This window comes from Taudactylus pleione, unplaced genomic scaffold (assembly GCF_031769625.1).
Source record: "Taudactylus pleione unplaced genomic scaffold, aTauple2 ptg000178l, whole genome shotgun sequence".
In the NCBI taxonomy this organism is placed as follows: Eukaryota; Metazoa; Chordata; class Amphibia; order Anura; family Myobatrachidae; genus Taudactylus; species Taudactylus pleione.
This window is the reverse complement of record NW_028284580.1, coordinates 1569559-1588299: the sequence shown is the minus strand read 5'-3', so window position 1 is coordinate 1588299 and position 18741 is coordinate 1569559. Positions and strand designations below refer to the sequence as shown.

Below are 18741 nucleotides of genomic sequence, written 5' to 3'. Positions count from 1 at the left end.
TTGTTTCTGTATATTGCACATTTTTCTCAACTATTATTATTATTATTATTAGCATTTATTTATATGGCGCCACAAGTGTTCCGCAGCGCCTTACAAAGTACAAAAACAAATTGTATACAAGTGACTTACAGAACAATACAATACAGGACATGGATAATATATATTGCTACATTAGTGACCATATCACCCAGATAAGCAACAGAGCATAAGCAACCAAGTGTTAGGTGCCCTAGTGGTGAGTAAGAAGTAAATTACACTATATACTATGATACAGTATATCATTATTTTGAATTGTTTGGAAGAAAGGCCAAACAATCCCAAAGCATCCTAAAGAGAGGCATCATCCAGCATTGAAGTAGTTCTCCAATCAGCAAAGATAATAAACATCATGGGTTTTAAAAGAAATTTGAAACATACTGTCGGGGCAGTGGCGTAACTTCTGTAAACAACAGAGTTTGCCTGTGGGAGTCAGCTGTGTATGGGGTGCCAACAGGAATGCCGAGATAGGAAGAAAGCCCCAACACAGAATACCAGGGCCCTCAGTTTAGGGTGCTAGTCTTGGTCTAGCATCCTTGCAGTTGCTTGCTTTCTGCCACTTGCTGCCTGCCTTTACTAGCCAGTAAAAAAATAAAAAAGGGGTGTGGGTCAGAGATCTTACCGTTGGGCACTAAAGTTGAAGTTCTACCACTGCATATGGGCATTATACTGCAGCTTTGGACTAAAGAATTACCAATATTACCTTAACCTAGAGATTCCTAACCTCAGTCCTCAAAACACCCTAACGGTCCAGGTTTTAAGGATAACAATGCTTGGGCACATGTGCAGGGCCGGATTAAGGCTTGCAGGGGCCCCAGGGCAACTAAGTTGTGGGGGCCCCTACCAATAAAATTGCCGTGGCCCTCCCCTCCCTCCCTCCCTTCCCTGCAGCCACTACTATGTCCCTTACCTGGACGCTCCACTGACCGGCAAGGTCGCAGCATACTTCGTCATGTCCGCGACCTGGCTGGTAACCGACTCCTGGCAGAATTTTGGGCAAACACAGGATTTTTAGTTGTGGGTGAGAGAGTGAGAGAGGAGAGAGAGGAAAAGAGGGAGAGAGCGAGGGGGGAAAAGATGGAGAGAGAGGAAAAGTGATAGAGAGAGAGGGGGGTAAGAGAGGGAGAGAGGAGTGGGCAAAGGAGAGAGGGAGAGAGTGAGAGACAGAGGGAGAAAGAGAGAGAGTGACAGATGGCGAAAGGGATAGGGAGAGAGAAAGAGGGAGAGAGCAAAAGAGAGAGAGGAAGGGATGGAAAGAGGGAGAGAGGGAAAGAGGAAGAGAGAGTGAAAGAGAAAGGGATATATGGAGGGAAAGCGAGAGAGGGAAAGAGAGGGGGAGGGAGAGAGAGCGAGGAAAACAGAAAAATAGGACGAGAGAAAGACAGAGTGAATGAGAGAGAGAGAAGAGAAGGAGGGAGACAGAGAGGAAGAGGAAGTGAGACAGAGAGAAAGAGGGAGGGAGAGCACAAGCACATACACTACATGTTTCAGCTTCATATTTCTGACAGTGGCGGGCATGTCACGGTATTATGTCACAGAGCTTTGATCGTCAGTCATTGCCGGGCCACCCACTGTAGAGACTTAGAAAAGCTTTCTCTGTTTTTAATCAAAAGTCCATCAATGACTGTGATGCGGCCTGGAGCTGGGCAGGGAGGGTCCAGGGTTGCCCGGTTCGGGACAATGTTTGCTGAGTGTGGGGGCCCCAATGTGTGGGGGGCCCAGGGCAACTGTCCTTCCTATAATCCAGCCCTGCACATGTGACTTAATTAGTACCTCAATCAATTTGATTTAACTATCTGTGCTCAACCATGGATATCCTTAAAACCTGGACCATTATGGTGCCTTGAGGACAGAGTTTGGGAACCTCTGTTTTAACAACAACACAGAGCAGAATGAATTAACCATCATTGTCTCAGATACAATTACAGCAAAATGCACATGTACACATTCATTGAACAGAAAGTGGAAATCAAAGACTGTGTGTCACTGACCCTTTGCCACCTGTGCAACTATAATTTCAGCAAATAAATTACAGGTGTTATATTATAGTGCCCACATAAGATTCAGAACTGTTACGCATGAGCAAATTGTTACTGAATTTTCTTATACAGCTTGTCTGAACAAGCCCTTCTTTTGTTCTATAGCAGTCAGTGAAGAGGACAATTTAAGATAATATATCTAAACCATTTAAATGATGCATTAATTAGCATTAGTATGATACAAGTTACAAGAGGATGCTCTCTCTGATAATTTTCATAAAGGAGGAATCTGTAAAACATACAGCTATAAAAACTCTTAACATAATGACTTTTACCTTCCAAAACTCAACCAGAATATCCCAAACTGACTCATCATTCTCTCAATTTTAACTCTCATTAGTGCAGCTCTTCAGGACTTCTAGAAATAAGAGCAGGTAGTAAGTGATCCCATTTATGCTGAAAGTCATTTTAGACATTTTTACAATAAGGCATTTTGATTTTAAAATACTTTATAACGTCACTAACCCAGCAGAGATGAACCAGGCTTATTGTAAATATGATTGTAGAAGTTGGGTTTCCTTGAGACATTTATTGTGAACATGAAAAAAAAATATTTAGGAATAACAAAAATGTATTAAAAGAGAAAAGTTGTATTGATCTGTTGCCTACTGATCTTTGGATCACTGAAGTCACTTGGTGTTGCGGTGCAACAGAACAGTGATTATTATGTGAGAAACAGTGACAGTATACAAAAGGATGCATCATGAAAACATAGCTGTCACATAGAAATAGTTTAGATGTGTTAGGGATGGACATCAATAATCGATGGTTTACAACCATTAATATGCTAATGTTTCTCATATTTGATGGTGGCTTTCTGAGGTTTATTGCTACCAAATGGTGTGGAAGCGGTGTTGTTCTGATGATAACATGCAACTGTTTAAAACCCAGCCTGCAGGTCTGTATTGCGCATGTATGAGCCTCCCGTGTGAACCATTGTGAATGTTCTTGCATCAAATGGTTTTTATGCAATTGCAAGATTTGATGTTGGAAGTGCGTCCACAATTTGATGACAAACTTCCAATGTCCATGTTTAGTGTGGAATCAGTATGACATGCCGGTGCTTGAGATCCCGGCTCTTAAAATCCTGATGCCGGCATCTCGAAAGGGTTAACATACTAACACTTGTTGGACGATATGCTAACCCTTCCCCTCTCCCTACCCTAACCCCCCTTGTTTGGTGCCTAACCTTAACCCCCCCTAGTGCCTGAACCTAACCTCTCCCTCCCTGGTGCCTAACCCTAACCCTCCCCCCTTAATGCCTAACCCTAGCCCACCTCCTAGTGCTTAATCCTAACCCTGCTCCCTAAACTTAACCCCCCCTAACAACACGATACTTACCTTCGGTATCCCGGCAGCCGGGATGATGGTGCTGGGCTTCTGATCTGCGCTGGTAATAGGAGCGTGGCGTCCAGAACACCGGGATGCCAAACACATACGTGTGTGTGTGTGCGCGCGCGCAGTGTTGGACTGGGACATGAAGGACTCGCCAGGGGAAGGCAGTGGTATGGCCCCATGCCTAAGGGTTAGAGGCTTGGCCAACCATTATAGAGGACATAGCATGCAGACATGGATACTGCAATGCATGGTCTGTTCATGCATGTTCCTGCTCTACCAGGTAACTCACACTGTAACAGAGTAACAAGATATAGGACCTCATTCAGAGTCGGTCGTAAGCGGCCGCTCGGTCGTACGTCTAATGACCGCGAAACTGAAAAAGGAAGCAATCGCATGGCCGGTCAGTCGCAACCAAAGTGACGCCCATACGTGAACAATGCACCTCCTCTAGCTAGCGAGTGATAGCAGCTAACGATCGAGTCAATCGTTGTCAGTCGCTGTATGTTAATTTTCTTCTGATGGTTGCCGCCGCTTGTGTTGTGTTGATGCCGACATGTCATGTTTCCATGCTCTATCGATCAGCTTGTTAATAGCTTGTTGACAATTATGTAATTGGTGTTCTAAAGTGTTGTTGGCTTTTTTTTCCTCCCTTTCAATTGGTCTTAAAACTTTATTGTTCAAATGTCATTTAGTTCATGCTGATGTTTGACTGGTAGTGCGTTTGTTAATAAAACAGATTTTAAACCTGGATTTTGGAATAATAATGTTGTGTTGTTGTTAAATGCATGTTAAAATTAACAAAAAACCGCATAGAATAAGCCATCCCCATGAAATGTATTTATTCGTATTATTCGCTAATGCAAACGCAGCTGAATCAATTGCAAGCCAATTAGCAGTGTTATTAGCTTCAGCAAACGATTATTAGCTGCTTGCATTGTATGGCTCAAAATAGAAATATCAATCCTAACATCAATAACATTCGATAGTATCGATTTTACTCTGGGGCTTGCGAGAGCACGTACCCAACCTCAAGCTGTACGATCAGCCAGGCTTCGAACCTGCTCGCAGAGTGGCGTTTTACTACTTCCGGCCTTCTATGTTGGTCGTAGAAGGTAATTTATGTACGCCCCTAAAACGCCCTCACAACGGTGAGGAACGCCTGCGATTTCAGACCACCACTGCAGTCAACACCCACAAACGGCCTTTCATGTCAATCAACTCTCGGAAGCCACTTCCTGCTCGTAAGCCGTACGCTCTACAGCATCTTGGATTGCAAAGCCTCGTACGCACATGCGCACAACTAACCGTGCGCATGCGTGGTTTGGAAACATCAGATGCATATGACGGAGCAGCCGCTTACGACCGACTCTGAATGAGGTCCATAATGCGAGTGCATTGTCAGAAACCTGACATTAGAAGAGGAGGTGGGGCCCTCAGGCAGTGGATTTCCCCTGTACCCCTGTGGGCTAGTCTGATCCTGTATGTGTGTGTGTGTGTTACAGAGTGTGGTGTTTGTGTATCGCATGTGTGTCTAATATGTCAATATTGCCTCAGACAACTGCATAATGGCATAATAACTACGACTGCTGAATATTTAACCATGATTTTTGGAAAGCGATAGAACAGAATCAGTGGAGGACTGAAACACTGTCACAGTTCCTGAATAGGACGTCTAAGGCAATGCCAGCATCATAACAGTACAACACTAGTCTGATGTGTATGACTAATTCATGAATTGCTTTGGCTGTTACCAGGACGAGTTTCAGAAGAGAGAATACCTTCTATTCTTTGTAGGCAGGCATGATTAATATTACACTGCCCAATGAAGCAAAGATGACAGAAATAATGAAGTGTCTCATTAGGATCATTACAAGAAGGTTAAACGTAGGATGGGCTCCGTGGTACCCAGCCTTTAAAGCTGGTAGTGTTGTTGTCAAAATGCAAGGTCATCCCTCCCCCACTTCAACACAATCCCCCTATTTCTCTTTATCTGTGGTACATAGAATGGGAGGCGCCTTCCTCTGCAATAGTCACTGTGAGCTCAGAACAGGTTTCCTGAGACCCAGCTGATCACTATCCATCACCGCATAGCAGAGACGAGGCAGAGTTCCCCGCCGGTGAGAGGTAGCAGGAGCAGACAGGAGGAGGGGAGGGAAGGGAGTGACTGCTGCTGAGAGTCACCAGCTGGGAAAGCAACACAGGAGCACATCACTTTCTCTCTGCAGCGCTCAGGACAAGGACTGTATCGCCCCAGAAATCGTACAGTGCTCACATCACAATAGCCAGGTGAGTAATGAGTGTATACAGAGGCATGGAAGCAGGGGTGATGTTAGAGCGCTCTATGGTATGAATGGAGCACCGTGGTGCTGAAAGGACAGCTCCCTGTCTAGAATGCAAATGAATGAGAAGCCAAGTAAGTTCATAGGGCTACAGGAGCAGTAGTATTAACTAGTTGTAACTTTTATGTATAGGCCGTATCAACTATGTGTTCACTTATTAAAATCTGTATATATGACACTCTTTCTCACTTCTTGCTCAGCCACAGTACTTAGTGTACAGTATGTCTACATAGTAAAACAATTTAGGAATAAATATTGTTCTGATCATACAGAGGGCAGTACCAGGAAAACGCACAACGAGTAAAACATATTGTGTGAGCAATGACACTAATGAAGTAAGAGCTCAAAAAATTAATCTGTCATTTTTGATAGATACATATGAACTTCCCCTAAGTATGATAGTTCATTCTTACACTCTTTGGATTCTCCTACTGTAGCTGCATAGAAAATTACATGCCAAATGAAAGTTGATGAATGACATTAATCAAGTCAGGCTAACAGCTTTTAAATGAAGAACAGCCTGATCTTTCTGAACAAATATAAAGCCATCAGGTGTTTCCACACTTTTACCATGAGTATTATACATATGGGTGCAGCAACTCATCCTGACCTGAAACCTCATCATCAGCAGGCACTCTTTGGGACTTTCTTTTTCTGCTTTTTTATGTTTATTAGGTGGAGATGGCAATTGGGAGATTTTTTTTCAGCATTGCGAATGTTGCCTAATTTCAATGCATTCACACGTTTATGATATCTGTAGTTTATTGTCACTTTTTAATTTTCCAGCAAGGAGTCTACATCAATAAAATTGTTAATATATACTTTAAACTCCCTAGTGAGTTTAAAGTTGTTTATATAGTTTTCAGAATGTATTCCTTTATTAATGTATGTAACATAGTAGCAAACATTTACACAAATGAAAATAGTTAACTATTAGCTATTTTAGTTATCATTATCTGAATGTTTATGTAGATGTACAAATGTCTAGTGTGTTTTGTGTATTTTTCTTACTATTATCATATTATCATCTTAATCATAAACATACATTTTTTCATATCTAAAGGTTGAAGCTTAAATCATAAATAAAAGTAGGGAATTGCTCAATACAATATGTACGGTATAGATTAAGCTCACATAAGGCTTTATATTTTTTCCCAACCCCCTTTGTGTGAATAGAATACACAGCACCTCTTGATTAGATTTGTTGGTGACTCTCAGCTGCTGGACCTCAGCTCTGTATGAACAACTCAATGTAAACGCAGGTGAAATGATTGTACAAATGATAGAGTCTGTTGTTTTCAAACATATCTGGTCACACATTGAACAAGTACTGTATAGTATGTATGAAAACTGACTATTATGCCAGTTTGATATTGATTATTATTATTATTATTATTATTATTATTATTATTGTATTTTGCATGTGTCTAGATTCTCAAATTACTATCATGATGAATATAAGATTTATAGCTGAATATTACACCATGCACAAATTAACTAATGGACAAATAATAATGTATACAGTAGGCAATGTCTACAGTTGCACAGTAATCTTTCTCTATATTATACTTATTGCCTGAGGGATGTGCAGATAAAGTTATTTGCCTGTTGTCAAATAAGTATATACTGTAGCTAAAGAACCTGGCAGGACTCACTCTGCTTTAATCATTAATGATATCAACATTCTATGTAGATGATTTAATTTATTACCAAATATATATTTCTATAGTCTTCACAGCTTCCCCAATCTTTGGGCATTAACAAACTGTTTAGGTAGCGTAAACATAAATGCTTTTCCTGCCTATATTAACTGATCCTATAATACAGTAAACATTGCTCCCCCAATGTTGAGCCTGTTGATGCAGATATCAAAGTCTTGTGTTGGAGCTGTATCTTTCAGCAGCAGGAAATTAGTTTCTACAGTTAATGACTTGGGATTTCATATAAACCAAAATGAAATAGACTTGCTTATCATTAAAGGGCAAACAGTCCTGAAGAATGTAGAAAAATTGGTCACATATAGAAGATATACTTATGACATCTGACACATTGTATAGGAAATTTAGATATGTATTTATTTATTTAGTCATATTAAAAAAAATAATGTGGTGTTCTAAAATCTGCCAACAGCCCCCCCACCAAAAAAAAACCACTTTAATTGAATTATTTTAATTTATTTAAGGATATCAAATCTATGTGGGTGACACTAAATAATTAATTTCCTTACATTTTGCTATGTATTTGCAGGCAATAATGTTTTATAGCTCCTGAAAGTTGCAGTTAACATCCTGTAAAAGATATATCATGTAGTTAAAATATAATTAAATAATTTACAAAGATCAGTTATTTTCAATTGTACATTTCCAAAAATGTTTGTTATTCCTTTCAGGCATCAATATATCTAGTATATACAAAAGTTAGTTCTGCTATTTGACATGCTTCTTAATAAAACAATTCTAGCTATATACTGTATAGTTGCATTGGGCCTGATGGTTTTATATTGCTGGTGCCTGAAGAACTAACAAGGCAATGGACATATATTACAGTGCAGTTAATCCATACCTCCCATGGCCTACACACAGGAAACCAGAACAAATTTCCTATTGATTTTTTGCAGTGGTATCACAAACAGCATTAATTGTGTATCTGTGACTTGCCAGGTATTGCGATTGCCACGTTTCTGCTTTTGACCATAGAGATCCATATATAGCGCTGCATTAGTCTAGTTCATTTTTGATCTGTTACAGTTAAATAGTTTTTTCTCATTGCTCAGGTATACATTTGACATCAAAGTTTATTTATCTGGTTAATCAAACTAAACCCATACTGGTATATTATTATGTAGTATTATTTTGTGGTGTGATAGTGGTGATGGTAAGAGATGCTAACTTTAGTGAACAAACAAATAGAAAACATACTAAATGACAGTTGTGTCATACCAAGGTTGATACTCATTCCCTAAGATGTTTTGATATGCTGGTTTATGCTACAGTGTTCCAGAAGTGTAAGTTGGAAGTTGAAACATATTTTATCGTAAACGTTATATGTGTGTGTATATTTCTTCTACAGCTATTAATAATAAAAACATTGAAACATTGAAACAGATATTACTTTTTACTGGTAACAAGTAAGACCCATAGCAAAAAGTGAGAGACAGTTTTAATACAAGTTTCAAACTCGCTCTGTAGAAGGGTCCCATACTGTATTATCAGTACTTTTTTATGTCTTGTGAGTGCAGAAATTGTGGTCTGTTGCAAAGCCAGTTAATTGTTTACACTGCTCAAGCATACACATTAATGATATGCATGACATTCAAAGTTCAATAGTGTCTGCTTAAAAATAATGTACAACTTACTGTAAATGTGTCCTTGCCACTTCCTTAGGGACTATGATAGTGCACATACAGGTTTACAGGAAATTGTAGCTATTATAGAATTAGCAATAACATAAACCTGCTGTTTCTGGAGCTCTGAGAATTACCTTTACTCACATGAATTTCTCCTTACATAGCCAGTACATTATAATATTATAGACTGCTTTGTGCATCACATGACCATTTTTATCTGGTTAAATTATGTACTACAAGTGGTTGTGGGGGCAATCATGCCAAGCATGATTTTCAAAAGGGGTTCTGCAGAATTTTGTAGCACCTATCTACAAGAATCCTGCAAATACTGCTCTAAGTCAGCTGTTACAAGGAGCTAATTATTAAAGTAGTCCACCTTAGCAGAAACACCTTTCCTCGCACTACATTTGCTTTCGAATTTCTGGGGACACCAACTGTTCTCCACTTGAGGTGATCATTATTAATTAAGGGGTATATTATAATAATGTTATACCACTACAATTTACCAGCAATAGTTTCTCCAGGTTACCAGTGGTCTAATTTTTATGTTAGAGGGTTACTGTACAGTGCTGCCATACTGTAGCTAATGCCACCCTGAGATGGCATTAGCTAGCTTTGACTGCATTGTTAATTTGAAACAGGCTACAGTCTGCCACCAGTAAGCACTGGGAAGAAAGGTACTACAGAAAAAAACACTGATTTCTCTTTGGTTTGCTATACTTCTTGGTAAATTAGGGGAAGTTGAAATAATTCCTTTCTCGGTTGAAAACGATGGAGAAAGGACTTATACCAGTATCATAGATAGACTCCACAGGGTATACTGTATTTACTAAAGTGAGAGTTTTTAGAAATGGAGATGTTTTCCATAGCAACCAAACAGATCTACTTAACACTTAACTAGCACCTTCTACAAGATAATAGCTAGAATCTGGTTTGGTTGCTATGGGCAAAATCTTCACTTCTAAAAACTTTCACTTTAGTTTGTATACCCCCAAGTGTATAGAGAACTTATGTCCTGTCTTAGGAGAGTGGGAACGATGACTCAACATCACAAGCAGAGCCGTAACTAGAGTGGTTGGTGCCCTGTGCCACAAAGAGCATTGCCCTCCCCCCCCATTTTTTGCATAGGGACATAAGACGCACACCCAAAAAAGGGGTGGCCTCATGAGAAAGGGCCATGACAAATCTGATTTGTTTGTCCCGTATGATGATGAAGGGATACTGATTCCTTTATACCACTGTTATCCAGCTGTCACTGCCAAATACAGTGTGATTCCAATGGTTGCATTGATGATACACAATAACTCAACAGCTCTAGATGTAGGAGTGTACTGGTGATACTGCACCCATAACAGGATTTGTCTATCAGAACAGCTGTGCACAAGCCTAGAGCAGTGTAGATCACCAACTAAAGGTATAGAAAGAGCGCTACTTGCAGTGTATATACAGCAAATATTAGTGGCAGGGAGTTCTGTGTATGTACCCTGTGCCAGCAGCTGAACTCACCGGCATGGGTACTCAAGGTGTGCTGGTAACACCTGTGTCGGGAATCGATGGCTGTGTTGAGGGCTGCCATCAGAAATTGTGTGGTGTAAAGTGTCTTACTGCTATTGAGAGGTGATAGGTTCAAGTCCCGGGAATAACAGTATTTTGAAATGTGTTTGTTAAATAAAAGAAGATGTGACTGAAGGTGCTTGGGGAGGTGGCCAGATGGAGGCGGTAGTCAGCTAGGGAGGAGATAGGGGTGGCCTGGTGATGTCGAGAATAAAAGAAGAGGAAGTCACAAGTGAGAAAGATTATAAACTTAAAATTGACAGGACCGAACAACACCCCCTCCCCTGTGGTGCCCTGTGCCATGGCACATGTCGCACCACCCTAGTTACGGCCCAGATCACAAGTGCCACATGAAGAAGCAATTTTCATGCGCCCACCATCTGCAAGAACTTGCCTCCTCAAAATGAATAGCAAACAAACTCAATAGACCATGTCAGACTGGTAATCTGGCAGTACTATAAAATATAATACAGCTCATTAATTTAAATCTTTACATCCAACCTGTTATGACATTAGCTAGTAAATTTTATATTATTAAATTACTCCGCCTTGATATATGACAAAATATTAGCCACCACTAAAGAAAAATGTTTATGCTGGCAGCAACAAAAAAATTGCTATTGCTAATGAGCTAATAATTACACCATTAGCACAAATGTATGTAAAGTAAGGTATCATGTTCTAATGGTTCATTTTAAAAGTGTCCTTTCATATGCGCTGATGTAAAACTCGCAATATTACACCTGTAGACTGCATTGGTCCAGTATTTGCAGTGACCTTTAAAATGTCTAACCTGAACTATGTTACCTCAGATGCAGATTATGTATTAAAAAGATCTAGGTCAGTGGCTGGTGCCTGGGGAAGTGACCTAGTTTGTAGACAGTGCTTATCTAGAACTACTATTACAGGTTTTTACTTTACCTCCCAGGAGTCCTTGTATCACAGAAGCTAGCACTAGCCAGGGGCATAAATACAGGAGATAATGGAAGGTGGTCGCATCCTGGCGCCAGCCTTGAGGGGGTCACACTGACCTCCTCCATTATTCCAGGTTCTGCTTTGTGCATCCCAGAGCAGGAATAAGCAGGGATCCCAGTGGGCATTTATCTCGGTCCTCCCTTTTCCTGGGCCCCACCCTGGAGTCTGGTCTCCAGCAAGGAAATCGCTCCAATGTAAATAAAAGGGACAGGACAGAGCCTGGAGTGCATGGCCCCTCCCTCCTTTGTTGGTTCTTGAGTTATATTATCTATGAGTTATAGAGAATAAATGATACTGTAGTAACATTCCTTAAAATCGGAAATAGCAAGGTTAAATCAGAAACACATTAGGAAGATGATTACTTAACACTGACAATGTTCTGAGTATGTCTGTTAAGCCGGGATCACTGGCTCAATACATAACCAGCAATGCAAGCTACAGAAGCAATGTCTTATCTGTCTACATGTGACATTATAAATAATAGATACAGTAATCCACACATGTCATTTATGATTTTCTTTTTTTATTACTAATAATTTTCTTTTATGGAAAGTAAGTTGTAACAAAATACCCACTTGCTAAAAAAAAAAAAATCATACTAAAGTGTGAATTAAAAACAACTGTTAAGTAACTGTACAGTTAAGAGGCATGATACAGATTTAAATTCGACCTCATAAAGTATAACATGTACAAACAAGTGTCCATGTATAAGCAAATGGAAAGTTTGAGGGCCTGGGCTGATCATTTATGTATTAACAGCTATTGATGTGAGATTCTTGACTGAGTGGCGTCAGTTAGGTATCATGCACCTCTGGATAAGATAAATGTCTACTTGTATATTAAGTGTTCCTAATGTAGCTGTTGCTAATGATGTCTATAGAACAAAAACTCATATGTAGGCCCTTGAGTAGACAGCTGAGTAAATATGCCGCCTTTAAAACAAAAACAGAGGGTTTACATAATTGATAACTTTAAACTGTCAACTTCACATTTACAGCCCGTGCCATGGTCAAAATCCCTGAATAACCCAATAACATAAAGGAAAACATGCAGTAGGATGGAGAAATCAGAATAGCATTTGATCCAATTACTAGATACTGTATGACCCACACTAATGAGCGATATTTTTGTCACTATTCATCAGCAGAATAAGTAACTTCTTAGGGTAGTGCCGCAAGCGAACAATGGAATGCTGCACTTTTCCAGATAAATAAAAATCCACTGAATTATGCTGAATTACGTGACAGATAGAGGTTAAAGGAAAACACTCTTCGTCTATCACAAGAGAGCACTTAAGCGCTGAAGACACAGTATGTACTCGTGTGTTAGGGGACAAGTATTTCCCCTTCACTTTAATAAGTGACTATGGTAGTAATTCAAGACTAGAAAACACAGTGTGTTTCTGGTTGCAAAAGTGCAGAATTCATTTGCTGACCTGTGACTCTCTCTAATGAGTAAATATAGTTGACGAGAAAAATGTTTAATGCAACACAGAGGCGTCACTTACCTCCATGCCATACGGTGTGGTAGGAGTAGCTGTATTGTGTGCGGCAGGCGCGCGTGCGCCCGAAAAGGGGGTGTGGCTTTGTGGATAGGGCGTGGCCTCATCTCACAAAGCCACGCCCCCTTATGTGTGCCGATCTTGGGGGCATTACCACCTCCCATTCTCGACACACAGTGGGCTTCCCCAGCGCTCCTGCAGCTGCTGGGGCAGCCCACATCTCTCCCTGCCTCTCTCCATGTCACGGTGGCACCATACCATGGGGTGACACCAAAATAGCAGAGCAGCTCTGCTATTTTGGTGTCACCCCCTCTGATGGTATCACCCAGTGCTGCCCGCACCCCCTAGTGATGCCAGTGATGCAACGTATAAAGGAATAGGCAAGTTAAAGGGGTATGTCACTTTAGGATCTTTCTATTTTATACCCCCTTACTTCTATAAAATACTGTAGCACTTTATTGGGTGCTATTATTTAGCAGCTGAATACAAATGTGGGGGCTAAGCACAAAACAAGCCAGAGTATTCCTTTCCAGTGAGATGGCAAATAGTAAGGACCTACATCCCCCATCCACCCTGTACATTTGTAGCCTACGGCTCATGAGATTGAACAGTGACAAGTTATGAATAATCCATTCCGCAAAATGTGGTTCATGCTCCAATAGTGGAGTTCCACCATCCCCTCAGCACCTACTTGTCTACTCTCCTAAAACATCCTACTGACTTCCAGGGGAGCAGATAATCTTCTCTCATCCCACCCACTTCATTATGAAATGGTTGGGACTGGGGGAGCAACGATGCAATTCACAGCAAATTGTATAATCTTGGCACTGCATCAACATGATCCCATTGTTCACAGCACTGCACAGTGGTGGGCAGGATCTAATGATGCAAATCACCGCAACCCATCCCCTTCTGGAACTCTCCTATAGAGTCGAAACATAAAGTTAGCAAAAATGCTTTAGTGTAGCCAGGGACTTGTTAGATGAGGGACATCTTTGTTCATTAGTTCAATTTGTATCATATTTTGTTCCTGACTACCAGGTTTGCCAAGAGGGTGGTGTGCGGGAACTAAAAACTTGTATGTTTTTGTCATATGTCTCTTGGATTTGGCCACGTCTCCTCAGTATCAACCAAGCTAACCGTATGTCTCAACAACCCTTCTGACTTTCAGTTTGTGTTTCTTGCCAGACAATACCAGTAATATAGAATACAGGTTTTGTACACTTATGGCGCTGTGTCTGATTAGATGCAGCCGTCAAAAGGAGTTATTGAACCAGCAGTGCGATAATAATTTGTAGGCTCACTACCAGACCAGGTTTCCACACTGGCAAACTGCAAGCAGGCTTTATCAGAGACACAGCTCACACTGAACACTCTATATTTATAAGCTGGAGTGGCCTGGAAATCCAGGTTCCAGATCATCAGCAGCAGCGACCATGCTATTAAGCACTATTATCATTAGAGATTACCTTCAACCCATGGGACACTACTGGGTAGTAAGATAACACCCACCCCCTCAAAGCTCTCCTACTGGTGAAGTATACTTTGACATATATGTGGAATGTGCCATGATTGGGATTACATATCATTCTTAATCAGCAGATCCTATTATGAGCAAATACAGTCTATCTAACCTCACTCTAGCATATGATCCTGGGCTGAAAAGGAGGCAGCTATAAAGCACAGTGGTTAATTCAGGTACCTATTCTATTCTATATATCAGTCCTATTATATTTATGAGATTACAGTATACTGTCTTTATTTTGTTTTTATGGGAATGTATTGATTATATGTATGAGTTAAAATATGTTGATAACTACCTTTACAGATGTTTCGAGTTTGGCCACTATTTTTTCAAAGTCTGTATTTTAAATACACTTTCTTCAGTAACAGCAATGCGTCATTGTTTTGGTTACATCACTAAATGGGCTAGTGTATCCTTTTTCAGATATGTGGAGGGATAGATCCAGAGACACATCATACACCTGTCTGCCAGCTGCTTGATATACTGGATGTCAACCAATCCCTTAGCAGTGTTTCCTGTTTCTCCATAATACTGCTCAAGTCAGCTATCTCTACCATCCACTAAGTTGCTTTGTACTTCACCATTATGAGCCCTGACATACTGCTGTCTCTTCTTTGTCGTCTCCATTATAGAGTCTGGAACATAAAGCAGATGGACATACTGCTTTAAATGTGTATGTAGCATGAAGATGTGTTTAAAGTGTATCATACACTTTATCATCTCATCATGTGGTAGAGACACCAGCCATCAGCTGTTTGATCTGCTTCGTTAATTACCAGGATGCTTGTCATTCATGACGGAGCTCATGGTTGAAACAGAAAGCATTAATAGGGGGGGGGGGGGGGTTCTGGATGCATTGTAAAAATGGAAAAAAGCAGATACACCATGGTTTGAGGGAGCTGTAAATTGGGGAACGAGGGTATGTGGGTGAGATTTTATTTTTAATAAGTATATTCAAAATATTATGTGTGTTTATTTAGCACTGTTTTGTTCTGTGATGCAGTACTGATCCCAATGGGCATGTTCTGCAAGCTTCAGCGTGTTCAGTCAGTCATGGATGTGCTGGCCCTTTGTAGAGAGCTTTATACTGTACATTACAACTATTCATTACTCTAACACACATTGTCAGGGGTTTTGGGAAGAGCCTCAGTGCTTCAGCACAGGGTAGTTTTTCCTGGGGGTCCCATGTATTTTTTTGCAGGCTCGATTCCCATAGGTGCCGCAGAAAGACAGCTGTAAACCAGGGCTAAAAAAAAAAAAAAAAAAACAATTGCCTAGCAAAATACAGTAGTGACTAGTACTCAATACAGGCAATTGGCCTCATATCAGTGTGAAAGAATATTTAAAACTGACATCTGATAATGCCTGGAAGTCCTCCCCTGGTCCTTTTTGCAACTGGAAATAGTTGCCTTCAGATGTATTCCCATAGAAAAAGTAGGATAAAAAAATGTGGTATGTAAAAAAAAAGTAATTATGTACGGTAAGTAGTACTCATAAAAAACGAGAAGATGAAAGATAGCTTGTTTCACAAACTGATGACTTCCTCACAAGAGATAAAATAGCTCCATGTCCAGCAGACTGTATTCAAATAAAGGTTCAAGCACAGATTAACTGATAGCAGGGGATTGGTAAAATGGAAAATGTCATCATTCTTATTTTGCTAATTGACGTTGTGTAAAGTTTGTAGTTAAGAGACAAAGGGGGAGATTTTGATTTATCAAAGCTTGGAGAGAGATACAGTGGAGAGATAAAGTACATACAATTAGCTTCTAACTGTCACGTTACAGGCTATGGCCGGAAACCATTTAGCAGCCAAAAAGTTTTGGACACAAAAAACAGGGTTTTTTTGCTGATTTTCGGGTCTTTATCGATGATTATTTTCTGGTGGTATCCAATTAAACCATGTTTTATATGTCTGAAAATTTTTTGTTTTTCTCATGAAAACACATAGGATATGCAAAAAGTCGTGTACCTATGTATTTTCACTGCCGCAGTCAGAATAAAAATGGCTTCTTATCACAGATTTGGTTTCGCCTGCCTATGGCGAAACAAATCCTTGAATAGTGCAGGCATCAGGGCTAATTGGATAGCCCTGGACGAGGTAATTAGCTGTGGTAATTTACCGCGGATAATTGGATACCGGCCTTAGGGCCTGATTCAGAGCCGCTCGGTCTGACAGAGCACTCGCTCTGAATCAGGGCCAGGTTTTTTTTTTTGGAGCAGCCTCTTGGCCGCTCGCTTAGCTGTTGGTAACCACCCACAGCTATAGCGAGCGGCCATGATGATGGTCGCGATGGTCAAGACCATCGTGACCATCGGGTTTGCGATGAGACCCTTGTGGTAGGGTCTCATTCATCGCAAGCCCCGGAGAGCTTTCGGCTCTTACAGAGCCAGAAGCTCTCCACTGACATCACTTGTGATGTCAGTGGGGCCGCCCCCAAGTGGCAGGCGTTCTCATGGGAACGCCTCCGTTTGGGCAGCCACCCCCCCGGCCCGCCCACCAAAGGGGGCGAGCTGTCACTCAACGGAGCCATCTCTGTCGTGCGCATGCGCGAGACCTGGATAGCGACGGGCAAGCCGTCGCTCCGGGTCTTGTACCAAATGGGGCGTGCTCTCGATGTTGAGTGACAGCACGCCCCCTTTAGTGGGCGGGCCAGTTGGTGGCTGCCCAGACGGAGGCGTTCCCATTTGAAGCAGAAATCTCTCTGGGACTTGCGGCAACGAGACCCTACCACAAGGGTCTCATCGCAAGCCCGATGGTTGCGATGGTCTTGACCATCGCGACCATCTTCCTGGCCGCTCGCTATAGCTGTGGGTGGTCACCCACAGCTATGCGAGCGGCCAGGAGGCTGTTCTAAAAAAAAAAGACTGGCCCTGATTCAGAGCGAGCGCTCTGTCAGAGCGACCGGTTCTGAATCAGGGCCTGTGTTTCCCAACCTCGGTTCTCAAGGCACACAGATACCCCTTTTACACCAGTGCAAAAACCTGGGTTTTTGCTGGGTCTACCTGGGTCTCAGCTCAATTTAAAAGGGTCCCTGAAAAACAACCTGGGTCAAGTGACTCGGCAGTCCAACCCAGGTAGCAACCAGGGTCGGACCCAGGACGGGTAATGGTGCAGTGTAAATGGCGAAACCCGGGTTATCTGACATGCCTATAATGAGCTGATTGGTGGTTGCAACGAGACCCTAAGGTTGGGTCTCGGCAACCGCAAGCCCCAGGGAACTTCCTGCTCTGATCGAGCAGGAAGCTCCCCACTGACATCACTGTTGATGTCAGTGCGGCCGCCCACAAAATGGCAGGCGTTCCTTAAGGAACACCTCCGTTTGTGAAACCACCCCCCGCCATGCCTACAAAACGGGCTGAGCTGTCGATCAACATCGACAGCCGGCCCCATTTGTAGTGAGCTCCAGAGCGAGAGAATTTCTCTCGCGCGCCGGGGCTTGCGCACGCGCAGTGCAGCCGTTGCGAGTGTTCAGCGCTTGCAACCAGTTCTGAATGAGGGCCATGGTCCCCAAACTCCTGGGCTTGCTCCAATTCTCTGGAATGGTGCTCACATGTGAAATAAAAACATTTAGCTCAGAGAGGATGGCCCTACTGACACATTTAATGGCATACTGTGATCGCTGGTCCTGTATATGCTGAAATTATGACACAATACACTTTGTATGATGCATATTAAAGCTGGTTAAGTGCTAGTTATGCCCTCTTCATGGACTGGCCACACTATCTCTAAAATCAAACATTTGGAAGCCCCCCTCTTGAAATGTTGCATTTGTCACTGCAATCCCCCAAATTATGACGGTACCATAACATTCTCATTGAGGATTTTCTTTGTTCATAGAGGGGCCTATTCATCATAACTAAAAAATGATGGAGGTAATTTGGTTTAGAACTCGCATGGAGTTCTACCTAATTACCGGAGGAATTCATCAGTCCCCCTCTCCATAACTATCTATTTAGAAAAGCTGTCATTTTTGCGATGACAGCTTTTCAGGAGATCGATAGTTTTCCTTGCCTATCCCTACCTTACTGCAGCTGGAATCAGTGCTGCGCATGCGCCGTTACATCTGTGAAAGCAGCGCATGTGC

The 18741-nt window shown here is 41.6% G+C and overlaps 1 protein-coding gene across 2 annotated transcripts in view; it reads left to right on the top strand.

Moving 5' to 3' along the window:
- CPLX2 (complexin 2) overlaps positions 1-18741 on the top strand; it is a 184254-nt gene that overhangs the window by 122060 nt on the left and 43453 nt on the right. Inside the window, exon 1 of one of the 2 annotated variants that reach the window (XM_088475787.1) lies at positions 5526-5699. The exons of the other annotated variant lie outside the window; for it this stretch is intronic. The gene's annotated coding sequence lies outside the window, so the exon portion shown is untranslated. Of the gene's footprint in view, positions 1-5525; positions 5700-18741 lie in introns of those variants that run through there. 2 annotated transcript variants of the gene reach the window in all.